Below are 17,743 nucleotides of genomic sequence, written 5' to 3' on the forward strand. Positions count from 1 at the left end.
TGCTACATAGGCCAACCTATCCTGTGGTCTCCTAATTCTCTGAGACCTCTGTACCTCCTCACCTAACTCTTCAGTCTCAGACACTACTGGTGATACTTCTGGTCTACTTGGTGAGTCCTCCCTTGATCTACCACTCATGTCCCCCTGCAACTCAGAACCCTCTGTCCCGTGTCCAGGCCCCGCTTCCTCTACTTCAGGGTCCTGCTGTAACCCAGGCTGCCTACAGATAGCCCCCCCCTCCACTTCACCTGACTCAGTGGGAGGCCAGGAGTCTCTGCCTCAATCAATGGGGAGTCAGCGACAGGCAGCATGTACCACACTTCCAGATTATCATCCTCCGAATCAGTATCCCTCTCATGGGCGGGGCCTGGCCTGGCCTCTCCTGCTGTGGGCCCTGCAGTCGCCCCGCGTTTTCACAGATTCCTCTGACTAGGTGTAGGCCCAAGTCGGGCTCTGGGTCTACCCGCACCTCTTGTTCCAGGGGCAACAGGTGGTTCCGATGGAGAATCTTGACAGGCCCATTCCCCTCCTCTGGTTTCACCTGGAAAACCAGTAGGTTTGGCATCTGACTCTCCACCACATAGGGCGTGGCCGCCCAGCGGTAAGCCAACTTGTGCTTTCCAGGGAGTCCCAAATTCCTTATGAGGTCTCGTTCTCCCGGCAGGAGTTGGGAGAACCTAAAGTTTTGATCATACCTCCTCTTATTTCCTCGATTCTACTTGGCAGCCGCGACCCCAGCCAATTCATAAGCTCTTTTCAGCTCTCCCCTCATATCAGACACATACTTCAGATAAGGCTTCAGTGGTAAGTCACCCTCATCAGTCCAAAAACAAAGGTCAATCGGCAACCTCGCCTCGCGCCCAAACATCAGATAATACAGCAAGCACCCAGTAGCTTCATTTCGTGTACAGTTGTAACAGTGAACCAGATGCCTAATATGTTGACTCCACCTGCTCTTCTTGCTGATCTCCAGGTCCCGAGCATGTCTCGTAAGGTCCGATTAAACCTCTCAGGCTGGGGATCGCCCTGCGGATAATAGGGCGTGGTCCTCGGCTTCTCAACTCCAAGCATGCCCAGTAACTCATAGATGAGTCTGCTCTCGAAGTCCCGCCTCTGATCACTATGCAACCACCTGGGAAGGCCATAATAAAGGAAATACTTCTCCCATAACACTTTTGCTATCGTAGTCGCCCTCTGGTCTTTGGTAGGAAAAGCCTGAGCATATCTGGTGTAGTGGTCCGTGATGACTAAGACATTCGCCGTTTTGCTGGCATCGGGTTCTATGGACAGGAAATCCATACACGCCAGGTCCAGGGCCCTGCACTCTGCAAGAGGGACAAAGGAGCTGCCTGCGTAGGAGTGTTTTCCGCCATATGCAGCGAATGCACAACTTGCAGAATTCTTCAACCTCCGACTTCATTTGGGGCCAGTAAAACTGGTCTCTGAGCAATCCATAAGTCTTTTCCACCACCAGATGTCCAGAAGCATCATGACGTGACTTCAATGCAATCCTCCGATACTTCTCTGGCAGAACCAGCTGGCAACGCCAAGGTCGGTCCGGGGGTGACGTGACCCGGTATAAGATCTGGTTCTTCAACTCCAACCGAGACCATTCCCTCAGTAATGGAGGCACCGAAACGTGTTTCACCTTCTCCGCCTGAGTCATGTCTCCCTTTTCAACCGTGGACCAAGTAGTGCCAATGTCCGGATCATCTCACCGAGCAGCTGCCACTTCCCAAGAACTCAATTCCGGCGGCTGATTTGTCTTCAGAGCAGTCAGGTTACAGTAAACTTGCGGTATGGCATCATCAGAAGCCCCCAATTGATCCACTGCTCGATCCTACCCCTCCTTTTCCTCTGCCTTCACGGTGATGGCAAACTGACACATGGCCTTCACCCCAGGGGCAGGAACGCTCTCCCATTCCTCCATGTCCAGTCCCTCATGCACCCATCGGGACAAAGCATCCGTATCAATGTTCCGGCTCCCCAGCCAGTACTTTAGGCTGAAATCATAGGCGGACAACACTGCCAACCACCGATGGCCTGTGGCATCCAGATTCGCCGAGGTCAGGATATAAGTTAGGGGGTTGTTGTCTGTCCTCACCTCAAACTTGGCCACGTAGAGATAGTCACTCAGCTTATCCACCACCACCCATTTCAATGCCAGGAAGTCCAACATGTGGGTGGTATAGTTCCTCTCGGAGGGCGACAAACTCCGGCTGACAAACGCCATAGGCCTCAACCCGATGCCCTGATCCTGATACAGGACGCCCCCTAAACCCTCTCGGCTGGCAACTGTGTGCAGTACATACAGAAATTTGGGGTCCGCAAAAGCCAGTACCGGCACCTGAGTCAACAATTTCTTCAGCGCCTGACAAGCCTCCTCACATTTTACATTCACCGCTGTCCAAAGGGCTCCGACGGGTTTAGATATTCTCCACCCTCCTGTCCTTTTATCCCCCTCCCTTTCTTCCACACAGAAGCTGATTCAAGGGGTGACTCACTTTGGCGTAGCCCTTTATGAATCTCCGATAATAACCACAGAACCCAAGGAACGAGCGCAGCATGCTCACAGTCTGGGGCCTTGGTCAAGTGGTCACCACTTCTATCTTAGCCGGGTCTGTAGCTACTCCATTTCATGAGATTGTACGTCCAACATAGCTAACAGACGTTTTGCAGAACTGGCGCCTGTCCAGGGAAAGTTTTAACCCTTCAGCTTTCAGGCGACCAAGCACCTTCAGGAGCCTCGCTTCATGTTCTTTCAAGGTGAATCCAAATACTATGAGGTCATCCAAATACACCAACACCTCCAGCAAGTTCATATCCACCACCACCTTCTCCATGACCCGCTGGAAGTTTGCAGGGGCTCCCGATATGCCCTGGAGCATCCTTTCGAACTGGAAGAATCCCAGGGGACATATAAATGCTGTCTTCTCTTTGTCGGCCTCACTCATCAGGATCTGGTAATATCCACTCCTCAAATTCAGCACACTAAACCACTTCGTACCACTGAGACGGGCCAGCGTGTCTTCGACCCTCGGGAACATATACTAGTCAGGGACAGTGCGCCTGTTTGGAGTCCTATAGTCCACACACATCTGTACCTTTCCACTCTTCTTCCAGGCCACTACTATTGGAGATGCATAGGGGCTTCAGGACTCAGTGATGATCTCTGCTTCCTTCAACTTACATAAATGCTGCCGCACGTCTTCCAGTCGCCGCAATCTCTCTCTAAATGGGGTGTCCTCGGTCACCCGGATAGTGTGACGAGTCCTCTTGGAACAACCCACATCAAACTCGCCAATGGAAAAGTCATCTTCCAATTTCAACATTTTCTCTACCAGTCTACTCTTCCAACCCAGCAGTACCAGGGAGTTCCCGAAGTTGAATGACTCAGCGGGCAACTTTTCCCCCCTTTCCAATAGTTTCTCCCCGGCGCGCCTCACGTGGACACTAGACATTACTGTCACCAGGAACAAATGCACCAGGGGCATCCCCCGCTTGAAGGTGACCTCCCTCTTCGTAGTGTTCCTGATGATCACTGCCATCCTGCGTTCCTGTACAACTGAGGGCTTCTGCAATTCTGGCCTCACCAGACCCCAGCAGGAAATCCCGACTCCCCCTCATAGTCGTCCGGAGCATCCACTAAGAGGGCTTCGCCCTCAGGCACTCCGGGAAATTTGGGGGTTCCCTTCACTCTCGCTACTTCCCTGGGCCGTACCATCATTGGCTTCAACTGGGTGAACCACACAGTCCCTCGTTTAGATTCAGTGTCCAGCTCACTGCTGCCACGCACTTCCTCAAAAGCAGCTCGAAACCCCAGGTGCACGGTCAACGTCCCCAGAAAGCTGTCACCTGCCTTCTCCTTGCAGGCCCCCATGAGCCTCCTCACAAGAGGGGTGTTGGTCCCCACCAGAATTGAAACGCCGCCCCTCTCAACAGGGTCCGGACAATCCTGCACTAATGTATCAGGACCCTCACACACTCCCACATCGGCCTCCGAGGACTCCAGTTTCACTGACAAATAACCGTCCTATAGATAATCACCAGCATTGATACTCCAAATCTCCAGTGCATTGAATAGTGTCAAGGGCAATTGCTTCAGATACCGGTTGTAAAACAAACAGTACAGTAACGTGACCTGCGACCCGGTATCGAGTATGGCTTCAGTGTAAATTCCCTCTACCCGTAGCAACACACTTGAGCGTGGTCCCACTAAGCCTTGAGGAATAGGGTCTTTTGCTTTCAGAAGTTCCTTGGTAAATTCCCCCAGAGACACCAGGCTGTTCCCTCAGTGGGTCTCCTCTAAGTTTCCTGACACCGCTCCCTGCTTAGATACACATGGGCTCACACTCCGAGGGGCTTCCTGCTGCTCACATTCCTACCAGAAGTGTCCCTCTTCCCCACAGTTATATCACACGCTACCAGCCACCCCTCTTCTCGTGGAACCCCGGCCATCCACAGCCCTCTGCATAGTCCATCCCCTTGGAGGGGGGAGGCTCCCTCTACCAGTCCTATCATACAGAGGGTCCACACCTGCTGTTAACACTATGCAAGGCTTATTGAGAAAGTAAGGAGGCATGGGACCCAAGGGGACATTGCTTTGTGGATCCAGAATTGGTTTGCCCACAGAAGGCAAAGAATGATGGAGACGGGTCATGTTCTGCATGGAGGTCAGTGACCAGTGGTGTGCCTCAGGGATCTGTTCTGGGACCCCTACTCTTCGTGATTTTTATAAATGACCTGGATGAGGAAGTGGAGGGATGGGTTAGTAAATTTGCTGATGACACAAAGGTTGGAGGTGTTGTGGATAGTGTGGAGGGCTGTCAGAGGTTACAGCGGGACATTGATAGGATGCAAAACTGGGCTGAGAAGTGGCGGACGGAGTTCAACCCAGATAAGTGTGAAGTGGTTCATTTTGGTAGGTCAAATATGATGGCAGAATATAGTATTAATAGTAAGACTCTTGGCAGTATGGAGGATCAGAGGGATCTTGGGGTCTGAGCCCATAGGACAGTCAAAGCTGCTGCGCAGGTTGACTCTGTGGTTAAGAAGGTATACAGTGTATTGGCCTTCATCAATCGTGGAATTGAATTTAGGAGCCGAGAGGTAATATTGCGGCTATATAGAACCCTGGTCAGACCCCACTTGGAGTACTGTGCTCAATTCTGGTCACCACACTACAGGAAGGATGTGGAAGCCATAGAAAGGGTGCAGAGGAGACTTACAAGGATGTTGCCTGGATTGGGGAGCATGCTTTATGAGAATAGGTTGAGTGAACTCGGCCTTTTCTCCTTGGAGTGACGGAGGATGAGAGGTGACCTGATAGAGGTGCATAAGATGATGAGAGGCATTGATTGTGCGGATAGTCAGAGACATTTTCCCAGGGCTGAAATGGTTGCAACAAGAGGACACAGGTTTAAGGTGCTGGGGAGTAGGTACAGAGGAGACGTCAGAAGTAAGTTTTTCATGCAGAGAATGGTGAGTGTGTGGAATGGGCTGCCAGCAACAGTGGTGGAGGCGGATATGATAGGGTCTTTTAAGAGATTCCTGGATAGGTACATGGAGTTTAGTAAAATAGAGGGATATAGGTAAGCTTAGTAATTTCTAAGGTAGGGACATGTTCAGCACAACTCTGTGGGCCAAAGGGCCTGTATTGTGCTGTAGGTTTTCTATGTTTCTATGTTTCTATGTTAAAGCCCGGGACATCTCAGTTCTCAGCTCTTCCACCATCTCCTTTACCATTTCCCAGGTTGTGCTGGCCCCGGTCACTTCACCACAAGGAGCTACTACCGAGGACTGTATCCTTCTGATGGAGTCCTCTCGTGGCCCCAACGCGTTCTCCTCCTCCTGCACCGCTCTGATCAGCTGAACAAATGAGGGAGGGGGGCGTGTTTTACAGGACTGCCGGAGACCCCAAGCAATCATGACCTGGGGCTGGGCGCCCTTGGGAATCTGGTCCATTCTTAACTTATCCACCTCAGCCGCCTGAATGGCCCGGTGTCGTAAACAATTTCGCTGTCTCTCTAGCCGGAAAAGATACGCAGAAAGCTTCTCCCCCTTCTCCTGACGCATGTTTTGAAACCCCCCCCCCCCCGCAGGAGCTCCAGTGGGCTCCCTGTCGTACCAAAGGGGCTCTCTAATGCGTCTAGATACTCAGCAAGGGAAGCAGAGGGCTGGTTAACTGTCACGCCTCTTACTACATCGGCCGCCAACCCCCTCAAACTTTCAACCAATCTCTGTCACTTTTCGTCATCAGAGCACTGCCACTCATCTAACAAATGAGAGGTCTGGTCCACTCACATCTCATGCTCCTCTTCCCCCTCGGGGGTGGGAGCTATTCCAGAGAACATTCTTAGCTTCCGGCAGGGACCCACGCCTGTGCACTGGGCCACTTATTTGCCAGGGAGGTAAGGGCTGATGTCAACTCAGAACCCTCACTCTTCACTGGGGGACGGGGTCTAAATAAACTTTCCAAATCCGACCACTCTTTCCCCTCATTCCTCAGAAGCGATAGAGCCCTGTCTCTGAAATCTCCGCCCCCAACTGCGGGCAACTGAGCTTGTGACCCAGCCTACTGGGCTCCCTTCTCCTCCTCCCTGACAGTATGGACAGGCCATGGCCCCGCCTCTCCTGGGGCACTGACAGACACTGGCAGTCCCACCGCTGTTACGTCAGCACTAGTCTGAATTAAAACAAGGTCTGAGCTCACCATTTTATCAAACCTCCACGCTATGATTTCAACTTTGCCAACAGCTTTAACCATACTCAAAAATCGAATTAACAATCCATCCGGGGTATGAATATCCACCCCACTCAACATGCACACATTAATTACCGGCAATCCCACAGAGGCACACCACTGCCGTACCCCAGCAGCATCCATACCAGCACAGATTTAAACAGCATCCAACGGAATCAATCCAGGACATAGCCCCCACCATTGTAACCCTCAGGCTCAACTAGCTCGCGTTCGTCTAGGGGAATCAGCCTTCGTTCCCGCCAAACTGGGTAATTACGTTTGTGTGGATGCTGTGTAATGTACCCCCAGTTACAAACTCACAACACAAAATATCAGACAGTACACTATATGCAATTAAATGATTGAACTTTATGAATCTTAATCTGAATATAGGGTTAGTAATGAAAATAAACAAAAACAAAAAGGGCCCAAAGTCAAGTCAAAATCACGTTGGAGCTCACGTAGTCATTCTTCCACCATCAGTCTCCTCCAAATGTTGCTGACCTTCGGACCCTCAGATCCCAGTCCACTCCGTCCAGTGGTCTACCTGTTCCCTCCACACACATCTTCCCGCTTCATCTCTCCTCGACAAAAAACCGTGAAAACCCAGCTCCCAGACACACAAGAAAGAATAACGTTTCCTCATTGGCTAACCCCTGCATTCCAAAGCCCCGTTATCTCTAGCCATAACCCAAACATTGCTGGTACAGAGAAACCATTACCTCAGCAGTGAACATTACAAAGGAGCCATTTCATTAGCCTTAACAGTGGTAGCATGTTTGTGTCCTTGAGCAAGGCACTTAACCACACATCGCTCTAGTGTCTGTGCAAGGAGTGGCGCCCCACACAGACTTCCAATCTGCGCCTTGTAAGGCATGAAAATGCCCGACGCAGGCCTCTCATGGTCTGGGTCAATGTTCCCCTTAGCAGTGAAACATTACAAAGAAGCCATTGCAATTGGGATAACAGTTGGAAACTAGGCACATCTAATTTTTAAGACACATCTCATTCATACCAGAACCAAGGTGCATATTGAACCTAAAATATGGTGATCATTGTCCCCCAGGAAGTTGATTCCATAACTTTACATGCTTTAGGGAGTAAAAGTAATCCCTAATTATTTTAATGAGAAGTCTCGCTCATCTTGACTCTCTAAATTCTGGAGTGTGATGGAAAACTCCCACTTACTTGGATGAGTGCAGGTCTGATAATACTCAGCGGCTCATCACCAACCAGGACAAAGCAGCCTGATTGGTTGGTACTGTATCTGTCTTCCTAAGTATTCTCCGACTCCATGGCTGCAATGTGGACCATCTAAAGACACCCTATGGCAATTCATCAAACTATATTTGACAGCAACTCCCAAGCCCAACACAAGGGCAGCAAACATTTGCAATTCCTTCTCCAAGTCACATACCACCCTGAGATAGAAGTATTTTCCATTTCTGTATTGTTACTTGGCAAACTATGAAAGTCCCTACCTAACAGTGCTTGGAAAATACTTTCACAGCAACTCAAGAAAATGGCCCTCCACTGTTTTCCCCTGGGAAATTAGGATAGACAATGGTACAAGCCCTGCCAGTGACTTTCACGTTCACATATGAATGAAAAACGGTTCCACTGATACCATTTCAATGAATAAGCAGAATGTCTGTTTCCGTGTTATTGTTGAGAGATAGATTTTGGCCAAGGCACTAGGACTATTTCCCATATTCTCATTAGGAAGTGTAATAGCTGTGAATCTTTTACATCCATCATTAATAGCAGATAGTCTTGAAGCATATCTCATCTATGCAATAGAACCACACCAGAGTAAAGATCAGCTTACTAACTTAAGTTCAACTTTATTGTTATCTGACTGTACCAACATACAACCAAACGGAACAAGATTTTTTCTGGACCACAGTGCACCTACAATATATATGTCACACACAGCACATAAAACTAAGTATTACCACAAATAAGTGAATAAAATATAATTCAAAATACATGTGAAGTGTACAGCATAGATAAACAGTAAAACGTAAACTCCTCACTGTCCTAGTGATGAGACCTCAGTTGTGGCAGGGTATTTATCAGTCTCACAGCCAGAGGGAAGAAGCTGTTACCAAGACTGACAGACATAGTCCTGATGCTCTGTAACCCGCTCCCTGATGGTAGTGGGTCAAAGACATTGTGGGATGGGTGATAGGAGCCTGCAACAATGTTTCAGGCCCTTCGTATACAACGTTCCCGGTAAATGTTGCAAATAAGAGGAAGGGAGATCCTGGTAATCCTCAGCGGTTTTTACTGTCATCTGTAGGGTCTTGTGGTCCGATGCCTTGCAGCTTCCGTACCACACAGTGATGCAGCCAGACAGGGCACTGCCAATGGTGCTCCAGTAGAAAGTTGCTAGAATGGGGGCAGGGAGCCTTGCAACCCACAAACTCTTCAGAAAGCATAGGTGCTGCTGTGTCTTCTTGATGAATGAGGAGGTATTGTGGGTCCAGGTTGTGCACAACAAGGAACTTTGTGATCTTTACTCTCTCCACGGAGAGTGGTCAACTTGCACCTTCTCGAAGTCCACTGTCATCTCTTCTGTCTTATCCACATTGAGACTCGGGTTGTTTCTGCACCACTAGACAAGCCTCTCTACCTCCTCTGTGTATGCCAACTCATCATTGTTGTCAATGAGGCCAAGCACAAATGTATCATCAGCGAACTTGAAGATGCGGTTTGAAGTGGATCTGGCAGTGCAGTCGTGAGTCAGCAATGCTGCTATATAGAGATACATGTATACATCTCTATAGACAACATTGAGCCAATAACCTGACATGGAGGCAAGCCTATTACCTGCTGGGCAAAGATTGTAACATCCCCCGCCAGACATAATTATATCTCCTGCAATACACTAGCTCTTGGCATTTTGAAGGTTTTGTTACCTGTCTCCTGTTACATAATCAATGTTCCCTGTTTCCCTGCATGTTGGAAGCATTGAACTTAAGCCAAAAAAAAACACTTATTTTAATAATTCTTTGACAAATATGACCTGTCAGTATCAATAAAACTGGATGACTTCTTCTTTAGACTGACAGCTCCATTTAACTACGACACCAGAGTATTAAATTATATGAATTACACGCCATCAACGTATTATCAGCATGTGGAACACATGTCTTCTTATTTTGGAAATCTTATCTAATTCTCAGTTCTATGCTGCCAGTGTATTTTATTTGAAGTAGTGGATCGCACACTTTACAGTACGAGCACTCCGGGTTCAATTCCAGCCACTGCCTGTAATGAGCTTGTATGTTCTCCTCATGACCATGTGGATAACTTCCACTCGCTGCGGTTTCCTCCCAGAATCCCAAGATGTACTGGTTGGTAGGTTAATCGATCATTGTAAATTGTCCAGTGATTAGGCTAGGGTTAAATTGGGGTTTGCTGGGCAGCGCGGCACCGTATCTCAATAAATAAATAAATAGTGAATATGTGTCTGTGGTCAGGATAAGATTGTCAGCAGTGGGGTTAGATTTTGCTGCCTATAACAGTGAAAAGGGGACAGTAACTGCATTAGGATAGAAACCTGGGAATGGAGGGGGTAGGCGTGAGGAGGTTAGTTCACAACAGAGGGATGGGAACCAGTGCAGAGAGACAGAGGGGTGTAAAGTGAGCGCAGAAGCAAAAAGTACTAAGGAGAAAAGTAAAAGTGGCAGGCCGACAAATCCAGGGCAAGCATTAAAAAGGGCCATTTTTCAACATAATTGTACAAGGGCTAAGAGAGTTGTAAAAGAACGCCTGAAGGCTTTATGTGTCAATGCAAGGAGCATTCGTAATAAGGTGGATGAATTGAAAGTGCAGATTGTTATTAATGATTATGATATAGTTGGGATCACAGAGACATGGCTCCAGGGTGACCAGGGATGGGAGCTCAACGTTCAGGGATATTCAATATTCAGGAGGGATAGACATGAAGGAAGGGGAGGTGGGGTGACGTTGCTGGTTAAAGAAGAGATTAACGCAATAGAAAGGAAGGACATAAGCCGGGAAGATGTGGAATCGATATGGGTAGAGCTGCGTAACACTAAGGGGCAGAAGACGCTGGTGGGAGTTGTGTACAGGCCACCTAACAGTAGTAGTGAGGTCGGAGATGGTATTAAACAGGAAATTAGAAATGTGTGCAATAAAGGAACAGCAGTTATAATGGGTGACTTCAATCTACATGTAGACTGGGTGAACCAAATTGGTAAAGGTGCTGAGGAAGAGGATTTCTTGGAATGTATGCGGGATGGTTTTTTGAACCAACATGTCGAGGAACCGACTAGAGAGCAGGCTATTCTGGACTGGGTTTTGAGCAATGAGGAAGGGTTAATTAGCGATCTTATCGTGAGAGGCCCCTTGGGTAAGAGTGACCATAATATGGTGGAATTCTTCATTAATATGGAGAGTGACATAGTTAATTCAGAAACAAAGGTTCTGAACTTAAAGAGGGGTAACTTTGAAGGTATGAGACGTGAATTAGCTAAGATAGACTGGCAAATGACACTTAAAGGATTGACGGTGGATATGCAATGGCAAGCATTTAAAGGTTGCATGGATGAACTACAACAATTGTTCATCCCAGTTTGGCAAAAGAATAAATCAAGGAAGGTAGTGCACCCGTGGCTGACAAGAGAAATTAGGGATAGTATCAATTCCAAAGAAGTAGCATACAAATTAGCCAGAGAAAGTGGCTCACCTGAGGACTGGGAGAAATTCAGAGTTCAGCAGAGGAGGACAAAGGGCTTAATTAGGAAGGGGAAAAGAGATTATGAGAGAAAACTGGCAGAGAACATAAAAACGGACTGTAAAAGCTTTTATAGATATGTAAAAAGGAAAAGACTGGTAAAGACAAATGTAGGTCCCCTGCAGACAGAAACAGGTGAATTGATTATGGGGAGCAAGGACATGGCAGACCAATTGAATAATTACTTTGGTTCTGTCTTCACTAAGGAGGACATAAATAATCTTCCAGAAATAGTAAGGGACAGAGGGTCCAGTGAGATGGAGGAACTGAGTGAAATACATGTTAGTAGGGAAGTGGTGTTAGGTAAATTGAAGGGGATGTAGGCAGATAAATCCCCAGGGCCAGATGGTCTGCATCCTAGAGTGCTTAAGGAAGTAGCCCAAGAAATAGTGGATGTATTAGTGATAATTTTTCAAAACTCGTTAGATTCTGGACTAGTTCCTGAGGATTGGAGGGTGGCTAATGTAACCCCACTTTTTAAAAAAGGAGGGAGAGAGAAACCAGGGAATTATAGACCGGTTAGCCTAACGTCGGTGGTGGGGAAACTGCTGGAGTCAGTTATCAAGGATGTGATAACAGCACATTTGGAAAGCGGTGAAATGATCGGACAAAGTCAGCATGGATTTGTGAAAGGAAAATCATGTCTGATGAATCTCATAGAATTTTTTGAGGATGTAACTAGTAGAGTGGATAGGGGAGAACCAGTGGATGTGGTATATTTGGATTTTCAAAAGGCTTTTGACAAGGTCCCACACAGGAGATTAGTGTGCAAACTGAAAGCACACGGTATTGGGGGTAAGGTATTGGTGTGGGTGGAGAATTGGTTAGCAGACAGGAAGCAAAGAGTGGGAATAAACGGGACCTTTTCAGAATGGCAGGCGGTGACTAGTGGGGTACCGCAAGGCTCAGTGCTGGGACCCCAGTTGTTTACAATATATATTAGTGACTTGGATGAGGGAATTAAATGCAGCATCTCCAAGTTTGCGGATGACACGAAGCTGGGTGGCAGTGTTAGCAGTGAGGAGGATGCTAAGAGGATGCAGGGTGACTTGGATAGGTTGGGTGAGTGGGCAAACTCATGGCAGATGCAATTTAATGTGGATAAATGTGAAGTTATCCACTTTGGTGGCAAAAATAGGAAAACAGATTATTATCTGAATGGTGGCCGATTAGGAAAAGGGGAGGTGCAACGAGACCTGGGTGTCATTATACACCAGTCATTGAAAGTGGGCATGCAGGTACAGCAGGCGGTGAAAAAGGCGAATGGTATGCTGGCATTTATAGCGAGAGGATTCGAGTACAGGAGCAGGGAGGTACTACTGCAGTTGTACAAGGCCTTGGTGAGACCACACCTGGAGTGTTGTGTGCAGTTTTGGTCCCCTAATCTGAGGAAAGACATCTTTGCCATAGAGGGAGTACAAAGAAGGTTCACCAGATTGATTCCTGGGATGGCAGGACTTTCATATGAAGAAAGACTGGATGAACTGGGCTTGTACTCGTTGGAATTTAGAAGATTGAGGGGGGATCTGATTGAAACGTATAAGATCCTAAAGGGATTGGACAGGCTAGATGCAGGAAGATTGTTCCCGATGTTGGGGAAGTCCAGAACGAGGGGTCACAGTTTGAGGATAGAGGGGAAGCCTTTTAGGACCGAGATTAGGAAAAACTTCTTCACACAGAGAGTGGTGAATCTGTGGAATTCTCTGCCACAGCAAACTGTTGAGGCCAGTTCATTGGCTATGTTTAAGAGGGAGTTAGATATGGCCCTTGTGGCTACAGTGGTCAGGGGGTATGGAGGGAAGGCTGGGGCGGGGTTCTGAGTTGGATGATCAGCCATGATCATAATAAATGGCGGTGCAGGCTCGAAGGGCCGAATGGCCTACTCCTGCACCTATTTTCTATGTTTCTATGTTTCTATGTAACATAATTAAGGAAAGGTCATTTTACCTTTAATATCATTTTGGCATTTGTTCCTATAATGGCTGATCTGTAGCCCAACACCACACACCCGCACTTTCCCTCTTGTCCCAGTGACTTCACATTGAGAGAGCTGGCTGTATCATCTGCCCTCGAGCTGGGTGTAACATTAGAACCTTTGGGTTCACATCATTGCTGAACTTATACTTGTAAAAGTGTGTCTGAATTCATCCTTTTATAAAATAGCTCACTCTCGGCTGGAGCTTAACATGGCATTCTGGATGTAAGAAGGTTCCAGTTTCATTCCAGTAACATGAACACATGATCTAAGTTCACACATCAGAACAGTACTGAGGGAGATGAAGCACCATCAGACGTCATTTTCCAACAAAGAGGCACTGATCCAGAAACTTTTTAATGTAGACACAAGAGACTGCATAATTTGGAATTCAGGGCAACTCCCAAAAAAATTGGAGGTGTTTACCAGGTAAGGTAGAATCTATGGAGGGAGTTGGACAGTTGTAGTTTCAGGTAGAGACCTTGCATCAGGACTGAAAGATTGAGGGGAGATTGCCCGAATAAAAAGGTGGCAGGGAAGGAGTGAAGCTAGACTGACTGGCAGGGGTAGGTGGATCCGGGTGAAGGGGAGTTAATAGCAGCTGTGGGAGGGAAAAGTGGGAATAATGTCTCGAGATGGGAAGTGATCATGTGGAAGTGACAGAGGGCTGAAGATTATGGAGAAGCAACGAATGGAGTGTTAATACTTTAGATATCGTCTGGGGCCAAAAGAGCAGGCCTTGAAATGGAGATGGACATACTGAGGAAAACTGGGCCGTTCAGGTAGAGGTAAAAATAACCAAGAATAATTTCTGGCAAGGGAAAAGGTCAACAATCCTTCCCTAATCACTTAGGGAATTTTCCATGCATACATAATAACTAAGACAGCATTATTTCGAAAGAAATGCATCGATAGGAAGTCCGAAGAATACAGCTGCTGGTTTTATCTATCCTGGTACAGGGCAAAACTGAAAATTAGAACAAAGGCTCTGATTACATGCAAGAAACCAACCATTATAACTGAGAGGGTCCCTTGACACCAATGAACTGATAAGGAACTTCATCAAATGTAAACAACATGAGCAATGAGCTTTCTCTGCAACCTTTGATCTTCAATTAATTTTAGTGACAGATAGAGGGAAAAAAACAGATAATTTGTCCCTGCAGTCTCTTTGCTCTCAGACATTGCTAGTTTGTAATTGATATACCCTTCCAGAATACAGTTTCCCTTAATCTGTTTAAGATTAGCTTTATTTAATAAGAAGATGTGTTATTTCATCCAGTTCCTTTCATCTGCTGACAGATTTATTTTGATGTGGTCAGGGCAATAAGGCTTTGTCTTAAGAGTCAGGACAGCCCTACTCAAGTCTGAAAACCTGCAGTAACACTGCCAGTGTGACAGTTTGTTGGAGCTGTTACTTGCATCAGATCTATTTTCTCAACGTTTTCTACAAAGGAATGATGGATTTTCTGTAAAGTGCTCAGCTCTATTAAAAACCAGAGCAATTCATTCAAAGTGAACATCTGAAGGTGTGGAGACAAGATGATGGTTTTGTGATGAATCTTTATGCTCCCATTCAATGAATCAGGGACCAATTAACAGAGCATTTTACCTCATCTACCAAGGGCACCCATTAGATGTGCCAGAATGCCACAGAGGTGAGGTGCCGTGCCCTTTTTGGCTAATTTCCTATGGGCAATGCAGCATCAACCATGTCCCAAGTTTGGGCTTAGGCATTTCTAGTGTAACCCAGGAGACGGTGGGCCTCAGAGCCCAGCATCTGGGGAGGGGGCATTGGGACTGTGATCAGAAAAGGTATTTAACAGAGGGGAGTGAGAATCAGAGCAGGCAGATCTTGGGAGGGTTAAGTTCAAAGTCTGGAAGATCACCTCTGGGAGCAGGAGTAATTGAGAAGTTGGGGTGAGGGGAGGGATTGACGAAGTAGCATGGTTTGAAGGGCCAGAGGGCCTATTCTACGTGCTATTGCTAAATAAATAAAGAAATTGTCATCACAAACAAGAAAAAATCTGCAGATGCTAGAAATTTGGGAAACACACACAGAATAAATTGTCATGTTCACTTTTCTCTCTCGGAAAGTTAGACTGCCAGTTGTCTAATGCTGTATAGAGGTAATATTATGGAGTGGAATTTTCAGAATAATATCTCCAGTGAGAAACAATATAACAACAATTCACATTTTTGTTTGGTAGATGCTTGGATTGTGAATGAAATGCTTCTAAACAGTTTCTGTGGGTGACTAATGAGGTCATAGAATCATGGAATCATAGGATTATACAACGTGGAAATAGGCTTTCCAGCCCAACCAACCCAAGCTGACCGAGATTCCTGTATAAACCAGTCCCACTTACCTGCATTTGGCCCATATCCCTCTCATATTCCTGTCCAAGTGTCTCTTAATGTTTTTAATGTATCTGCCTCAACCACTTCCCCTGGCAGCTCATTCCACATACATACCACCCCATGGTTGCCCCTCAGGTTCCTATTAAATCTCTCCTTTCTCCCTTAAACATATGCCCTACTGTTCTTGATTCTCGAATGTTGGGAAAAAACAGTGACCACCCATTCATTTTATTCATGGTAATAAAATGAATAAAATTCAACACACCTGTACTACCCAATTACACCCATGTCACCAATTAACTTACTAATCCATATGTCCTTAGATTGTAGGAAGAAACTGAAGTACCGAGATTAAGTCCAAATACTCATTGGGGGAATGTACAAACTTGTTACGGACAGTGGGGGAACTGAACCAGGAATCGACCACTGTAATAGTGTTGCACATGTGCTTCCCCAAAGAGTTGCAAGAAAACATCTGTGGGCATTGACCTTATCAATGCCCCCCCATGATTTCATCTACCACTATAAGATCACCCCTCATTCTCCTGCACTCCAAGTAAGAAGTCTCAACTTGCTGAACTTTATGAGTAAATCAGTCCCTTGAGTGCAGACACATCCTTGTAAATCTACTCTGCTCTCTTTACAGCTTAATGCCATCTTTCCTGTTGTAGGGTGACCAAAACTGATATTCCAAATGCACCCTCCCCAACGTTTTGTACAACTACAACATAACACCCCAACTTCTAAACTCAATGCATTGGTGTAGGAAAGCAGCATCCATTATCAGAGATTCCCCACCACCCAGGCCATGCTCTTTTCTTGCTACTGGCATCAGGCAGAGGGTACAAGAGCCTCAGGATTCACACCACCAGGTTCAAGAAGACTTGCTACCCCACAACCATCAGGCTTTTGAAAAAAAGGGATAACGACACTCACTTACTGTCTATTGAGATGTTCCCACAACAAATGATCTCTCTTTAAGGACTTTTCATCTCATTATCTCATGTTGTCATTATTTATTGCTATTTTCTTATATTTGCATTTGCACAGTTTGTTGTCTTCTGCACTCTGGTTGATCTGTCATTGATCCTGTTGTAGTTACTGTTCTATGGATTTGCTGAGTATACGTGCAGGAAAATGAATCTCAGGGTTATATGTGGTGATATGTATGTACTTTGAGAATAGAATTTATTTTGAACTTTGATGAAGTTCAAAGAATTGGCCAGTTTGTCAAAAGCCTTCTTCACCACTCTGTCTACCTGCAATCCCACTTTCAGAGGACCATGTACTTGTACTTCTAGAACAAGGGTAGGTAACCGATGGCCTGCGGGCCACATCCAGCCCGCGAGCAAGTATTGGGATACTATGCTTCTCTGGCCCGTGAGCGATTTTTCCTTATTCTGAGTGTTTCACACGACCACACTGATCGACATGATGGCGTCTTGTTACACTGGCCCCAGGTTCCATCTTGTTCCAAACCAAACACTGACATATACGAATGACTGGAAGGCAGACTACCTCATTAATATGTATTAGATACTTTCCATGCACCAGCAGGTTTTCAGATGGGATCATTCAAATTTGTAAACAGAAACAGCGTCACTGTGTTTTAACAAGGAGTCCATGCTAAATATCCAGATAGTTACATGTGCTACAATACTTGTTGAATAACTCGCTTTTCATAATAAAATTGAAGAAAAAAATTCCAATGGCATTGAATGCAAAACGTAGACACTGAGTTGCCAAATTTCCAAGACACTTGGACACTAGATTATTTCTTCATTGAACAAGCTGGGAAACCAGTTTGTCTCATTTGCCTAGAAAATGTTGCTGTGAAGAAGATGGCAAATATCAGTCGACGTTACGAGACCCGTCATAGTGGAAACTTTAACAAATTTAC

Source organism: Mobula hypostoma, chromosome 17, assembly GCF_963921235.1.
Source record: "Mobula hypostoma chromosome 17, sMobHyp1.1, whole genome shotgun sequence".
In the NCBI taxonomy this organism is placed as follows: Eukaryota; Metazoa; Chordata; class Chondrichthyes; order Myliobatiformes; family Myliobatidae; genus Mobula; species Mobula hypostoma.